General features: G+C 39.7%; 1 protein-coding gene and 1 long non-coding RNA gene across 2 annotated transcripts in view; both read right to left on the reverse strand.

Annotated features, from left to right (window-relative positions):
* GPC5 (glypican 5) overlaps window positions 1–225 on the reverse strand; it is an 806281-nt gene extending 806056 nt beyond the window's left edge. The window contains exon 1 of the mRNA XM_054839901.1: window positions 106–225. The gene's annotated coding sequence lies outside the window, so the exon portion shown is untranslated. The remainder of the gene's footprint in view (window positions 1–105) is intronic.
* Window positions 226–3956: 3731 nt separating this feature from the next.
* Window positions 3957–15014, reverse strand: part of LOC129213596 (uncharacterized) — a 31798-nt gene continuing 20740 nt past the window's right edge. The window contains exon 4 of the long non-coding RNA XR_008579474.1: window positions 3957–6613. This is a non-coding gene — a long non-coding RNA (uncharacterized LOC129213596). The remainder of the gene's footprint in view (window positions 6614–15014) is intronic.

Genomic DNA, 15014 nt, shown 5'->3' on the forward strand with positions numbered 1-15014 from the left:
CCCCCCGCCGCGCTGCCTCCCCGGGCTCGCCCCCCGCGCCGGGCGGCCGCCGGCGCCTCACAACAGGTTTCCTGTCAGCGACACGCGCGCGGCAGCGACACTCACCAGCCAGCGGCGGCCGCCGCCACCATCTTCCCTCCTCCCGCGGCCCCCGGCGCCCTGCGCGGCCGGGCGAGCCCAGCCGAGGGGAGCCGCGCCGCTCCCCGGCGGGGCGGATGGGGAGGGGGGAGGCCGGGGGGGAGGGAAGTGGCGCGAAGGCAGGTCCGGGCGGCAGCGGCGGCCGGGCTCGGGGACCATGTGGGTGAATGAAGGGCGGCGGCTCCCGCCTCAACGTAAATATCCACAAGCCCCGCTCCGCCCTCATTAGAATAGAAAACAAAGTGCTTCCGAGCGCCGCGCCGCCCAATCGCCGGCCGCGGCCCCCCGCCCCCGCCCGCCGCCGCCTGCTGCGATTCATCCACACACCAGGCGTGCACCGAGCCAGCCGCCCGCCCGGCCTGCGCCGCGCCGCCCGGGCACCTCTGCCGCCGCCGCCGCAAACTTTGTCTCCGCCGTTCCGCTGGGGGCCGGGCCGCGGCAGGGGAGCGCGGTGCCCGCCGCGCCGCGCAGGGTTCCCGCTGGGGGATGGCGGCGCTGCGCGCATCCTGCCTGCGCAGGCGGTGGGGAAGGGGAGGGGAGGGCAGGAGCGGGGTGGGGGATGCACATGGTGGCCCCGCGCTCCCGGGAGGGCCGGGGGGAGGCCTGGCCGCGGGGGGCGGGCAGGGCCGGGCCGGGTAGGGCCCGCCCGCTGCCGCCCCGCCAAGTTGAGCGCGGTGGGAAAGCGGGGCGCGCCGCGCCCGTCCCACCCCCACCCGCGTCCCCGGCCGAAGGGGGAGGGGGGGTGGTCCCGCATGTGGCTGCACTTGTCCGAGGGAAACTCCTGCACTTGCGCCGGGCCGAAAGCGGGGAGAGGAAACCGAAATCGCAAGGACGCGAGTGGGAAGCTGGCGGGGAGGGCGAGCGGCAGCATCCCGCGTCGCTCCTGGGTCGCCGCTTTTGGCTGGGCGTCCCACCCGCGACTCGCGGTTCCCAGGTGGGAACCCCCGGGGGGGGGTGGGGGGGTGGTGTGTGTGTGTGTACAGGGGGACTGCACAGGGTCTGCGGTCCGCAGCCCCCCTCCGGGCGGGCCGCCGGTTGCAGCGCGCTCTCCCCGAGCAGCTGTGCCCTTCCTGGAGCCACCATGAGCTGCAGCTTCCCCGGGCGCGGGCGGGGACCGGGCAGCGTGGGGCTGCGAGAGCTGAGAGCCGGGACCTGGGCGATGCGCTTTGTAGCAAAGCTGCGTGGGTAGGGGGGGAAGTGTTTGAAATGACACGTGCGTAAATAATTACTAGTAGTTGGTTTGTTGTTGATTTTTTTCTTTTTTTTTTTTTTTTTCTTCTTCTTTCTATGGCCCTGTATCATCGTTGCTTTCGCTGCAGTTTTCTGGATTCGGGTACAAAGCGATGGTTAGAGATCAACATACTTTTCCGCGAGTTGCTTATTTGACAAAGACATTTAACTCTGTATTTTGAAAGGTGAAAGTGCCTTTAGTGATGATTGTTTTACACAACAGTAACATTTTATAGACCATCATTTCTAGAGTTTCTTATGTTGTTATAAACTGAGAAATCGCTTCATCTTCGGAATAAAAAGATCAGAAAAAATGTAGTCTGAACTTGCCATTTCCAAAACACTTTGAGGTTTTTGTTGTATCATTCCCATGATTTCTGCAGGCAACAGAATATTTGTTTGTATCAGTTTTTCTAGTTACCTTCACTATCTAGCAGGAGAACTATGCTTGTGCTCAGTTTGTCTGGTTTTGTAGTTGTTTGGAATAGGATGCTAGTTATTCCTAAGCTCGTAACTACATTTCATTAAAGCTACAACATTATCTTTTAGATAACTTTGCTGTGTTTGAGCGTTCAGAAAGTAATAAACCAGAGCACTTTTAATTATTTTTAGCATTTATATGTGATGTGGAATATCATGGAAGTGCACTGTGAGGTTTTTTCATCCACACCGTTTGATGTGAGGTTTTTTTAGCTTAAATATTTACTGATATACACAAAAATTATTTTACATCACTGTATTTGATAAAGGACCATTTCAGCTGAAAACCATAGCTGCTTTTTAAAACCACAGTAATACAGAATGTAGTTGTGTTGTATTTTAGTAATATTGAAGTTGTTCTCCCTTGCAGCTGAGGCATCTTACACCTTAACCCTATTCACCATCATCTACCATTTCTTTATTTTTCCTTTTTTTCTTTCTCATTTTTTTTTCCTGTTCTGTAACTTTTGGCAAAAAAGGCCAACAAAAGGTAATCAATTCGATGTGAACATAAGCATATTTTTGTTCTTACTGCTTTGGATGAGCTCTGGGCCTTACCAAAGTTGATAGTCCTGCTGATTGAACAGGTAAGATTTCAATCTTTGTTTTATATCCAAAGATTCCACGTGACTTTTGCAAAGCTGAGCAAATACCTCATCTCCTCAGAATCTAGAGTAAATGAAGTGATAGGGAATGTAACGTCACATTATACCGAACTGTCCACTGGCTGAAAACAGCCAATAAAAGCATAGGCAAGAGGGAATGATTTTTTTTTTTCAGTGACTTTATTCATTTGCAACAGAGGGGAACTACTGAATTCAGGACATAGGTGTCTGTGTTCCTCTCACCACAGCTAGAAGAAACATGCCATTGATGAAGAAAATTAAATGTATTATTTCACCAATCCAAATGGTTATGCCCATAGGATCCAGTCTGGCTCCCACTGAAACCGGTAGAACGGTCTTCATAAAACCCATGGGCACATAGGTCATCCACGATCACACATGTCACTGTATTTTGTGTTTCATAGCTCTACTGGATTCTCCTACAGATAACTTTCTTTGAATGTAGCTTTGGAGTAGAATCCACTATATGAGAACAGATTTCCTATAAGGAATGAATTCCCTTAAAGTGGAAATTTGTTAAACAGTAAATACTGTTCCATATGTTGCAGAAAATACTCAGACATGAGGGCCCTAAGGTCACATGTATTAACTCAGCTGTTTGTCCTTTATGGAGTGCTGCCCATCTTATTTTTCTTTACTACAGTAGCTGAGCACATCACATTTATCATAATATTTACCTTCACAACACAGTGTGACATGGCAATTACTATTCCCATAGGTGAAGAATCTGACATAATAAGGAACAGAAGTTAGCTCTTTCAAAGCCAAGGCTGACACCTTAACTAAGGCCAGTTTTCTCAGTTTTAATCGATGTAAAGAATACAGAATACATCAGTATCCTTTATACGTCACTCAAGATCACAGGTAATGTGTATGTTATGCAATACACGCTAGTAAGAAATCTTAGGAAATAGCTAATTTAGCAAGCTGTCCCTAAAAAGAAAAGAAAAAAAAATATTACCTAAAGTAAAACTGAAACTTTTATAAGTTTGTTAAACAAACATCATTATCTAATGAGATGTACAGTAGCGATTCCAGCTCCTTGTCCATTTGCAGTTCCTAAACTAAAAACAGTGAGGGTTATTAAAAATAAAAAAGAGTTTGCAACATTCCTGTTGGTGATTGTAGGGTAGTTTTTCTAAAAAAATAGCTGAGTAGTGACAGACCAACAGAAGGTGCTCTAGTTTGGTATTTTACTCTCAACTTTAAATATTCTCCTTTTTTTAAAATTTGTACTGTTTCAAAACTTTAAAAACTGTTTATCTGTAGCAGAGGTGACAGATTTAGTGTATTCCAGTGAGAAAGAAGAAAACAGGATGAAAAATCCCCCAAATACTTTTTTTTATATTTACCTATCACCGCTAATGCATGAGCCAATTAAAAAAAATGAAGTTGTCTAAAGTAAAACATTTTTGAACTACTGATTTTTCAGAGCTAATTCTTACTACTCCGTTTACAGTTTTGAGAACACTAAATAAAATTGACAAAACAGCTAACAAAAATGGTGTAAAGAGTCTTCTCTGGTTTTAGGATTAAAATATACTTTCCAGTCATACCATTTTTTTTTAGAATCAAGCCTTTAATTTCTGTAAATTTTATCATATTCAGGTACACATGAATCATAATTTCAAATATTATATTTAGAAGGAGGCACGTACTCTGTAGGGAGGTGAGTTATAACAAGAGATAGGAGTCCTCAGTCACAGGCAGTTAAACATCTATATCTGATTATTATTCTTGGGAGTTTAGTACTGTTATCATTCAACCATTAATTTTATTTCCCAGTGTTTATGATGTTATCCTATCTGGAGATCAGTGTTTGCACAGACTCTGCCTATTCGTTTCACTTGTAAAAATGTTGCCCTGTATATATTAGTTTCATTTGAGGTATAGAAGTCTCTAATTTGTGGGTATATTTCAGTGTCTGAGGAGAGATGAAAATTTAACCGCTGAAGCAGCATGGAAAGAGGGAACATTTACAACTGGGGAGTGTTACGTTTGGAGCAGCGTTTCCCTTATCTCTGTCCTCCTCTACAACTCAAATTTGCATGCTCTGAGGCTGGAGTGGCTGGGTGCAGGCAGGAGCACTCGTACCCCCCTCTCTCAGGCTGGCCAGAATCATCTGCTTCTGTGATTTTTATGGAGCCAGGTTTTGCTGCAAGGTTTGCCTTAGGTTTCTTAGGAATGCTAATAAGGAACTGGAAATACTCCTTCTCGTTAGGATGTTGGGCTATTCTGAAATAATTTGGAGAGACGTTACTGTTAGTGCGATCCAAACTCAGCTGTAGGAAGCAAATGTTGCTGGGAAAAGGACTGAAGATGAGCTGCTTCATCTTTAAGTATTCTGTCCTCTGTCTCACAATTTTACTTTCTTGGCTGTTGAAACTCTCTTCACTGCTTACCGCTTCAAGCTGTTCACTGCCTTTCCTTTCCTCAGTTCCTAAGTGTCTTCCCGGTGCTCTCTTAAATAACGCAGTCTAGAGGGAGGTAGCATGAAAAGCACTGAACAGCTGGAAAATAGGAGAAGCCACAGGATTTACTCCTGAGCAAAGCAGATATAAGCACATGGGGGGGGAAAAAAGCACGGGTGTAAGAGTGGTCTTTAAAAAGAAGGGATTTGGAAAGTAAGAAAAGATGCTGAAGAAGAGGATCTAAAAAAAGGGGGAAGAAAAACTTAGGAGCAATAGGGACAGGATCTCTCCAGGATGAAGTTGTGCTCTGACACTGTTTATACAAACGGCCAATAAATCCCTCTGTACTTTAGCCTTTCTGGGTGCTGACAGATCTAATTCTTGCCTTCTGTTCCCTTTGCAGCCATGCAAAAAGTAGGTACTTTTTTTTTTTTTTCTGCTTTGTTCATTCAAAACATTCAAAATAACTAAGAGCATGGTTTCAAGCCTCGCAGAGCTTTGTTGAGGCTAAATAAAAGAACATGCCAGGAGAGGTAAAGCAAAATGCCTGTTGTAACCTTCCCCAAAGTCCCCTCTCCACGCTCCACACGCGTGGGATAGTTTTTCCACTGTTGTATAAGGATGAATCCTGGTGCATTAACACATATAAGTATGTAATATACCTTCACAGATGTGTAAGAAGAATTACTGAAATAGAAGCAGTTATAGAGCCGTGGTTTTCTTTTAGGGATTCCCGTGCCTGGGTTAGCTAACCCAAATGTTTCACGCAGCTACCCATCTCCTGAATTAACTAGAGAATGAAGACAAACAATGGAGGAGTGGAAAAGGATGAGAATGGTAGATGGGAGGACTGGGACAACACATATACTGTAGGGATTTGGGAATATGATGATTAATAGACTAAGGGAGAGAGAGAATTAGTATGGAAGAGGGAATTATTGTGTAATGAAGAAAAAATTATGAGTGGTGAAAAAACTGGGGATTCGAGAATTGACTTTAAATGTTCATGTGAGAGCAATACCAAGGCACAGTGGGACCTTTTGAATGTTAGAATAACACCTATAGATATTATTATAGATATTCTTCAGAACAATATCTATAAACTCTTGATATTTGTATTTCAGAATTTACCTTCTGGCTGTCCTCTGAGCCTGCAGGACTAATGTTAAATTGTACTTCAGGTCTTCTTCTGAGATCCCTGCTCTGTTGGTGGCCTTTGATCCTGAAATTAGTCAATGAGTAAAGCACCACCGTGGCACCAGGACCAAAGTAATTCCTCAGAGGAGCCGATGCTAATGTTTTTTGAAGCATTCGGCAACTTCGTTGACCAAACATAACCCTGCTGTCCAACCAGAGGCCCGAGTATTTAGGCTGCACAATGGACTGAGGTGACTTGAGAGACATCTGTTCATGGACATTGTGCAGTCATAGATGTTATACTTCCACTTACTGCCTGCATCTCTGCAGGCAACGACTGTTACACTTCTAAGACATCCTTTGACAACCTCTCCTTTAGAGGTGCATCTGGGGCTGGGCAGACCAAGGGTGTCCTTGTTCCAAGGGAGAATGAAGCCGTCCAGCCTCTGCGAGTTTCCTGCTCTCCATCGCCCTTATTTTGCTCTTATTTTGCACTTATACAAACACTCGGTCCTTCTTGTCCTCTCCAGTGTCATCCTCAGCTCCTACAAAGCCCTGTGATGCAACCGTCCCTTCTTCTGAGGTGAGGAACTGTGAGAAGGATATAGATGAAAAGGATATACATACATAGGTATTTTCTTCTCATTTTAAGTATTTTTAAGACATTAGTCAAGGTAGGAACAAGCTTCAGGTATTTATTTCCTTCCCTTTTAATGTAGCTTTAGCTCAACTATTTTACTCTATCCATCACAGCAAAATATAGTAATTTTATTCTTTTCGTCATCCCCTGGGCAGCTGGGCTGTCTGTGTGCAGACTTTTAAAAAGCACTCTCGTTAGTGAGAAAAGTCGCTCAGTAAATTCAAGTGGATGGATGGCTGTTCATATGTATATATTGAAGACTGTAGTGACTCTACCCTTCATTATGGGACTGTGCTTAAAATACTGTACTAAAATAAACATACGTATGGATGCATGTATACACCAATAAAAAATGGAAGTGATGCCATAAAACTTACAGCATGCCCTAGTCTAGCGTATTTGGCCAAGATTTTAGATTTCTCAGTAGCTTTGTGTCTGTGAGACTAATGGTGCTTGGTGACATCAGTGTGCACATAGAAAAATATCCTTTGTAGGGTCAGCAATTTGTGAGAATTTACTACTATTGCGAGCTGGGTTGAAGCCACTGGTTCTAGAAGAGAAGGATGATAGGACCTTTCATAAGAGGAAATTCTTCTGAATTGCTTAACTCCCACTTGAGATGGCTTCAGGCATTGAACTGAAAATATTTTCATTATTCTAATGGTGATTTTCACTAGATGTTACTAACAACAAGTTTTCTGTATCAATCGGTTCACCTGACTTGAGGAGTGCTCTGTTGCTTGGAAGGTATTCTTGACTAGTCCACAGCCCTCCATAAGTGTAGAGTAGACAACTTTTTGCCTAATTCTATGACTATCCCCTGCCTCCTCTTCTTTCCTCCTACTCAAAGTGGTAGGGAGACCTCTGAGAGGTTTAGAAGTGAGATACCGGACTAGGTGCTGTCACTGCGATGGCCAGACACAGCTCACCATTCCCCATGTCTCCTTTTCTGTGGTTCATACTGCTTCAGTAGAAGAGATAATTCAATGTCTGTCAGGGATGGAGGCTTGGACAAGCGCTGTCTGGTCAGCTAACATTGCAGTAGCAGAGTGGGGAGGAAGGAGAAAAAATGCTTCTGTGTCAGCACCTTTGATTAATGAGTTTGACCGCCATTTGTGACACATATTTTAGACATGCAGTCTACTTCTGCAGATAGATACGTATGTATTACAAGCAAATAAAGACATGTTTTCCACTACAGTTAGGCAAATTCTATCACTTTTTTTTTTTTTGTCAGCAAACCCTTCTCCAGTTGTGCGCATCACTGTTGTATCTCAGTTACATTTTTGCAGTACAGTCTGCAGTCAGCTATTCTGAAGCTAGTCCAGATTCTTTCATGAACAGAGACTCATCTTAACTGAATATAGTATGTGTGTTCAAGAGCTGTGCCAAATTGTAACATGGAACTTAAAATATTGAACTACAGCAAAGCAAATGTCACGTTCCATGAGCTTTCAGATACTACAAGTAACTTTCACACCCTTTACATATGGTGTTTATTAGCAGAGTAAATTTGAAAAAAAAGAATTGAATCTAGATCTTATTGGTTTTTCAGAACAAAATAAATCCACAATTTTAATCTCACAAATTTATCTGAAAATAGCAAAATATAGGAACAATTATAAATATGAATGTACTGAGTGAATGAAAATACAGATATAATAATGTCACGAACAAATGCGGTTTTGAAGGATCCAACAAATATCATTTGAAAATTAAAATTTCAGAAATCACAACTTCCATATCCAGAGGACAGATATCTCTTTATTAAATGCTATAATAGGACTTAATTTTAAAAATAGTTTTGTTTATTCAAACATACTGTTAACTTTTGCTTTAAGAGACTCCTTCAAATTCAATGGCAAATAGTATCTTTTTAACATAGGCTTTAAATTTTGCTTTTTAATATGTTATGCATGTCTTCATATGTATGTCCCTCCTCAGAAGGAGCCCATAGTTTGCTTTAGTGGAAGAAAGCAAAACTCCACTGACACTTAGGGAGTTCTTGTTACAATAGGATTGAATTTGACAAAGCTATTTTATAGTGTGAAGTATGACTGTAGAAAGACTCTGCTTATTCAGGGGATCTGCTCCTTGCAAATAATCCATGTCATATCTACTCTATTAATTAACTAGATCTGTTTGATATAATCCTTATTCGTTAAACCTGAAGAAAAAAAGAGTGTCCGTGAGATTGTGGTATATTTTTCCCAATTTTATTTTCATCATCAACAGAGCTGGTAAATGAGTTTGATTTGTAAAAGCTGCTTACTTCTTCAGAGACATAAACCAACAGCATAGTTTCATAGATTGCAACGTTCAGAAGCCACTACCTTAAGATTAAAAAAAACCCCAAACTTTTATGCAACTAATTACATTTGTTATCTTCATGATTTTATTTATGAAAATTTAACTACATATTTTTCAAGTGATGAATTTCCTTAAATGAACGAAAGCACATTAATAAATTTAGAGACTTGCACAACAATGTGTTATAACTGTTAATCTTAACTGGCAAGTTAAAAATTGAAGCCAGTAATATGAATCGTCAGCATTATACGTGTGTCCATGTAAAAAGCAAGATTGAGCAGCTTTGAAAATGAATGAGCTGTTGCAGTTTCAGTCAGTTGTTCAGTCCTTTTTACAATGAAAAAAATCTGACAGTAGTGGTAAGTTCAATAAGTGGACTATGATCACTCAGAATTATTAAAATGAAAAAACCTTATAGACATTAGTGAAGAAAATTGGCATCTTTCTTTTTGTCATGGAATGATATACTAAGAATGTGCTAAATAATTTGGCTGATGTACCAAATAATTTGAAATATTTTAACTTAACATTATGACTTAAGTGGAACAAATGCAAGACACATGCAGAGACAGAAATAGAATTTTTATGAAGAGAAAGAAATAAAAATATCTCATCTTTCTCTAAGAAATTATTGTAGTCATTAAGACACTTAACAGTTAAGACTCTTAGATATACCTTTAAAAAATGTTTTGTAGAATTGCACATTAATTAAGCTTAGTCATATTCCTTTTGGAGCAATGGTAAAGCTATTTTTGACCTCAGCTGCACTATTTCCCCACATGAGCAAACAATATTATAGTCTATATTTTCAGCTCTGATGAAATGCTAATTGTCAAAAAATATCCTGGCCTTTTTTTTTTTTAATAAAAAAACCCCCATGAATCAAAATGAGCAAATCTCATTCTACCTTGTACAATAAGAAGTGTTCCAATGAAAACATTTTCAAGAAAAGTCTCAAATAAATACTTATCATCAAAATATTCTCTCATTTTATTGTATTCCATCACCTTCTCTCCTTCCATCTGCATCTGTCCCTCAAAAAGACTTTTCAGCCCTGTAATTACCCCAGGCACATTGAGCATGGTGATACTGTTTCTGGTACACAAACTAAGTTCGCTAACAGCTGCTTCAGCTATGGCAGCATCACGCTGCATCGAGGTACCCTGTGGACACACTTGCAAGGGGCGTTTTTGGGGTTTTTTTCGAAAGTGCTGAGCACCAGTAACTTGCAAGAGGCTAAGTGCCCTGCTCCTGATTAGCTCACCCTGGGGTGCAAATACACTCGTGGCTTCCCTGTCTGCCCAAATAAGAATAAATCAGAAATCCGAGCACAACATTTTGACCACGAGCATCTTACTTCATTCATTATTACTAAGTTCACAAATGTACTTAGAATATTTATCATATAGTTGCATTTGCACACTGATCAGCATATCTTTCCATCTTTCGTTCTCGAAGACTGAAAATGATGTTTTGATGTCAAAATGAAAAATATATAAAACTATTTTCACAATATGCATATAAGTATGCTATTGATAAAATTATATTGATGACAAGAAATATGCAGTGAATTGTGGTTAGAAAGCTGAATGTTTCTTCAGAGATTGTCTCATTTTTCTCTGATGAATGCAGCACAGACAATTATCCATGTCTTATGTTTTTACAGAATTACTTCAGCTGGGGTCAGTTATACCAGTCAACTTCCTCTCATAAGTTTATCTGGTAAGCAGGCAAGCTATGGTAATAGCTGAAAAGTAATTGAACTTGAACTCTTGTATTTTGTATGGGACGAACTGAACATATTTGGGTTTTGAAATGTACCTATGCCATTGTGGCAGCTCCGAAAAGATTTACTTTTTATCATCACAAAGAAGGTTTTTAGGAACTGAACTTAGAACTTCAGGCTCAAACTCTTGTGAACAAGAAGCATAAGCAATATGAAATAATGGGTTTGTACGAACGATTGATTTTTTTTTCCCCATTTGTAATCTAAACCATTTTAAGATACTGCTTTACCAAAAAAAGTTGCACTACTCTATCTTTTTCCACAGCCCAGTATCTAAGCAAAATATTTGATGTAACATTGACTCTTTTCAATAGCTTTTTCTGGCCAGTAACCACGGGACAGATTTATCAATAGCATAAATTTAGTAGACTTTTGACACCTTATGGTAGCTAGCAACTTGATCCAACAAATGCAAGGCTGAAGATAAAAACAATTTCCTTGCAGAATGTAGAAAAGGGTGTAGTCAAACTGATATTGACAATATAAAGTGAATTACAACCCAAGTCCTTATGCTCTATCAAATTGAGGAATCAACTTCCATAGACAACAGAAGAGAATAAGAATGTTGTAGATGTAATCACAAAAAAGAGAACTAGAGAGAACAATGGGAGAAACGTGATGATACTTTATACTTTCAAAAGATACAAAGATGTTCAGTTAGTTCATCTTTAATATCTTTGTCTTTATTCTGATTTAGAAGGTCACAGTTAATGTGAGATATAAGTTCTCCCATTTCTTTCCATATGTTCCTAGACCAAAAATAGTTTCCTCTCTTCATATGGATCTATCCAAATAAGGAGTGAAGAAACTGTAAATTAACTTCTCATTACTACAGAACAAATGCATACTTCCAATATGCTGATTTGGGGGGAGAGGAGGAATGAGGAGACAGCTCTTTGGAAAACTCTGTTGAAATCTGTCTTCTAGAAATTTCCCACTTAATTACAGACTATTTTTTTAAAAAACAGCATTTAATTATTAGTCTTTATACATATGAAATCAAAAGAAAGAAAAACAACAATCAAAAACCAAAACCCCCGCAAAACACTAAAAAACCCAACCCAAAACTTCTGACCTCAGCAGAGGGTCAATAAATTAATTTAACCAGATTTTCCAATGAGTTTCATTACATTTGTAAGTCCTTGATTCTGGTTACTATGTGGTAAAACAATGAGATAGGACAATCCTATCAAAAATCCCACACTATGGGACAACATAACAACAGCAGAGGTGACCAGGTAGGACACCAAGATGAGAATGTCAGGTCAGAACTGAGCTAGACAGTCTGTTGTAAAGAGATCCACAACAGAAAGCTAAATAGTTTTCTTGGCGTGTGCTGTTACCCAGACCTGTGGATCTCAAGAAATCATCTTTGGGAATGACAGATTCTACTTTGTCTGTTTTGATTTCTTCAGCACCTCTTATACTTTAATGTACAGGAAGCACAACATCTGTTACAAGATGTAACAACATCTGTTGGCAGCTATTGAAAGCAAATAGACTGGGCTAGATGCACCAAATGATCCAGAATGACAGCATTTATGGGTCTCTAACACAAATATATACAATTAACAACAAATGTAGACTTTTACATAGACTAGGACATTAATCTCTACTGTTCTTCTCTGAAAAAAAGATGATACATGGATGGAATTCTTTTCAAATGGCCATGCTGTAGCTTTTTGGAAACCAAAACCCAAAGTATAGTCTATTCATGAAATTATGTGTGTGCATATGCATGTATATGTTTAGATTTAAAGACACCAGACATTATATTATGATAGCGTTGGCTTTAATGTCATTATACTCTAGAAAGTACTAATGGTGGGGTTTTTTTCCTTCCAAATTTATAAATTGATACAAATTTCTGTAAATGAAGTTAATATTCAAATAGTTAAACATATTTTTGTCTTGTTAATGCAAATGTTTTGACTTTTACAAACAGCCTATTTTCCTGACATTCTGGCTTGATATTCTGTTTGAGTTCAAAACCAGCATCTGCTTCCCCATTGTTTTATAACAAATCTTTTGCAGAACAAATAAAAGTGCTGCATTCCTTGCAAGCATGGAGGTTAAAAACAAGTTCCTGACCTTAAAAGCTGGTAAACAGAATTAGCTATTATAGTCCTGTTATTTTTGCCATCTTTCTTTACATCAACAAATAGGATCTACTGTCTCAACACCGTTAGCCCTTTTTGTTGATGCCGCTACCTTTCCTGGTATGTTAATCTTGTTTATTTTGAAATACTTGAATTTTTTAGTGTGAACAGTTCTGTACTTTTCAATGTTTTCAACACTAAATTTTCAGAGACATGTTTTAATTTCCCACTTCTACGATTTACTTCCCTTGTTTCTGCAATTTCTCTTACATAAAAATCTCTGGTTTACCTGCTTCCTTGAAATGTATGGAAGTTGCTGTATGAGCTTACTTATGGCTTTTCTGTGAATTCACCATGTCTCAGTCCATGGTTTGGAGAATTAACTGTTCTCCAGTAGTGTATTGCTGCTAAGTAGAACTGAGTTTGAAATTTGTGTAGTGTGCTATCTCATTATTTGATTACATGCAGATCATTTTTGTGGGAGGTTTTTTAGGTGCCTCTTATGATATCATAATCGTATGATAGTTCAGCTTTCATTTTTAAAAGTTTTCACTTTCCTGGATGCAGAAGAAAACTTGAAGCCCTATATGCTGTAAGACTGAATATGAATAAGAAAATAATATTACTTATTACTTTGCATCAATGCTTTGATTTGGTTTTATGGGACTGTATTTTGATTTTGTACTTTTATTTTTTAACAATTCAGGCTTTCAGTATGATTTCAGGTTTTGACTGATGTTACATCTTTGCAGTTCTGTGAATTTGTATCTGTTTTTTTTATATTGATGTCTCATCTCTTATAAATGATTGTTTAATTGATAGCAAAGATAGGTATGCATATGTATAATTAGATATATCTAATTTGGTAATAGCTCAAAATGTATAAACACTGAAATGGAAAAACAGGAGAAAGCTGCTGATTATGATACTGGAGACTGCCACTAAGGGCTGAGCTTCCCAGACATGCTAAAGAGCCTGCTTGAATACTCTGTCCTTATACATACCTAGCTGGAAATGGGTAGAGAATAAAAGAAGAGCTCTCAAACACTTCAAGCATTGTATACCATCAGATATTGGATGCTACATATAAATCCTTACAATGTTAACCTATGCAGCAAAATTAGTTATATTAATATAGGTATCCTGACTGGCAACCAGATCTTGTTTCTGTGCAAAGACATCCAATGAAAATGAAAGGCAAATGGCCAGATTCACATCTTCAGCCATGAGAAGCTGATTGATAAACTGAAGGCATAATGTAGATGCCCAGATGCTGACATAATATGAAAATGTGTGCAGTTCTCTAAGTTGCTCTTGAATGACTCTGGGATCATTTAGAAACCATCCCCTTTTTGTATGGATGAAATAGAACAAATGGCTTATGCATCAATGTTAAAAATACCTGAGAATCAGCAAGCTCAAATAGAGAGGAAATTTTGTTTTTATTTCTTGCATGTAACTCTTTCTACTGCTTTATTTATGATTTGAAATATAAGTTCAGATATGCAAGCATAAGTTCACATTTACCTTATCTAATATGGTGTGATCATTATTAAAGTACTAGGTAAAAACTGATGGCAAACCAGATTTTAGTTCATATTTAGCATTTAAGTTGTGGAATGGCACTCACAAAGCATGTTATTGTCTTCTCTTGATGTTTGTTCAACAGAAACTGAAAATAGGAGTGCCAGAGTCATCTCTACTTGTGGATAAATAAGTGGACAAACAAATTAACCTCTCAAGCTTCAGAGCATGTGGGACTGCATAGCCTTAGTACCTCAGGGCTTACCATCTCCAAGCTACAGCCAGGCTGGAATTCTGGAGGGCTCTTAATAATGAGTACTTTCCTGCAGTTTTAGCGTGGTTAGTGTTGAGTTGGTTATAAGTATCCCCATCATGTATTATGTTAACGTTAGCTGCTGGCACGTTACATTTTTGTTTGGTACAAAAGACAACATGGGGCCTCTCAGAGCCAAGCTTGACAGAAAGGAATCTGGATGTCCGACATGAAGATCCTATCTTTAGCAGCTTGGAACAGGACATAATAAAATAGAGTTCTTGCAAGCACCATCAGACATAAAGGTGATGTCCAAAAATGCATCTTCATTTTGCTGCCAGACGTGCTCCTGTAGCTGAAGCCTGAAAATGCTGAAGTTC

The sequence above is a fragment of the Grus americana genome, chromosome 1 (genome assembly GCF_028858705.1).
Source record: "Grus americana isolate bGruAme1 chromosome 1, bGruAme1.mat, whole genome shotgun sequence".
Lineage (NCBI taxonomy): Eukaryota > Metazoa > Chordata > Aves > Gruiformes > Gruidae > Grus > Grus americana.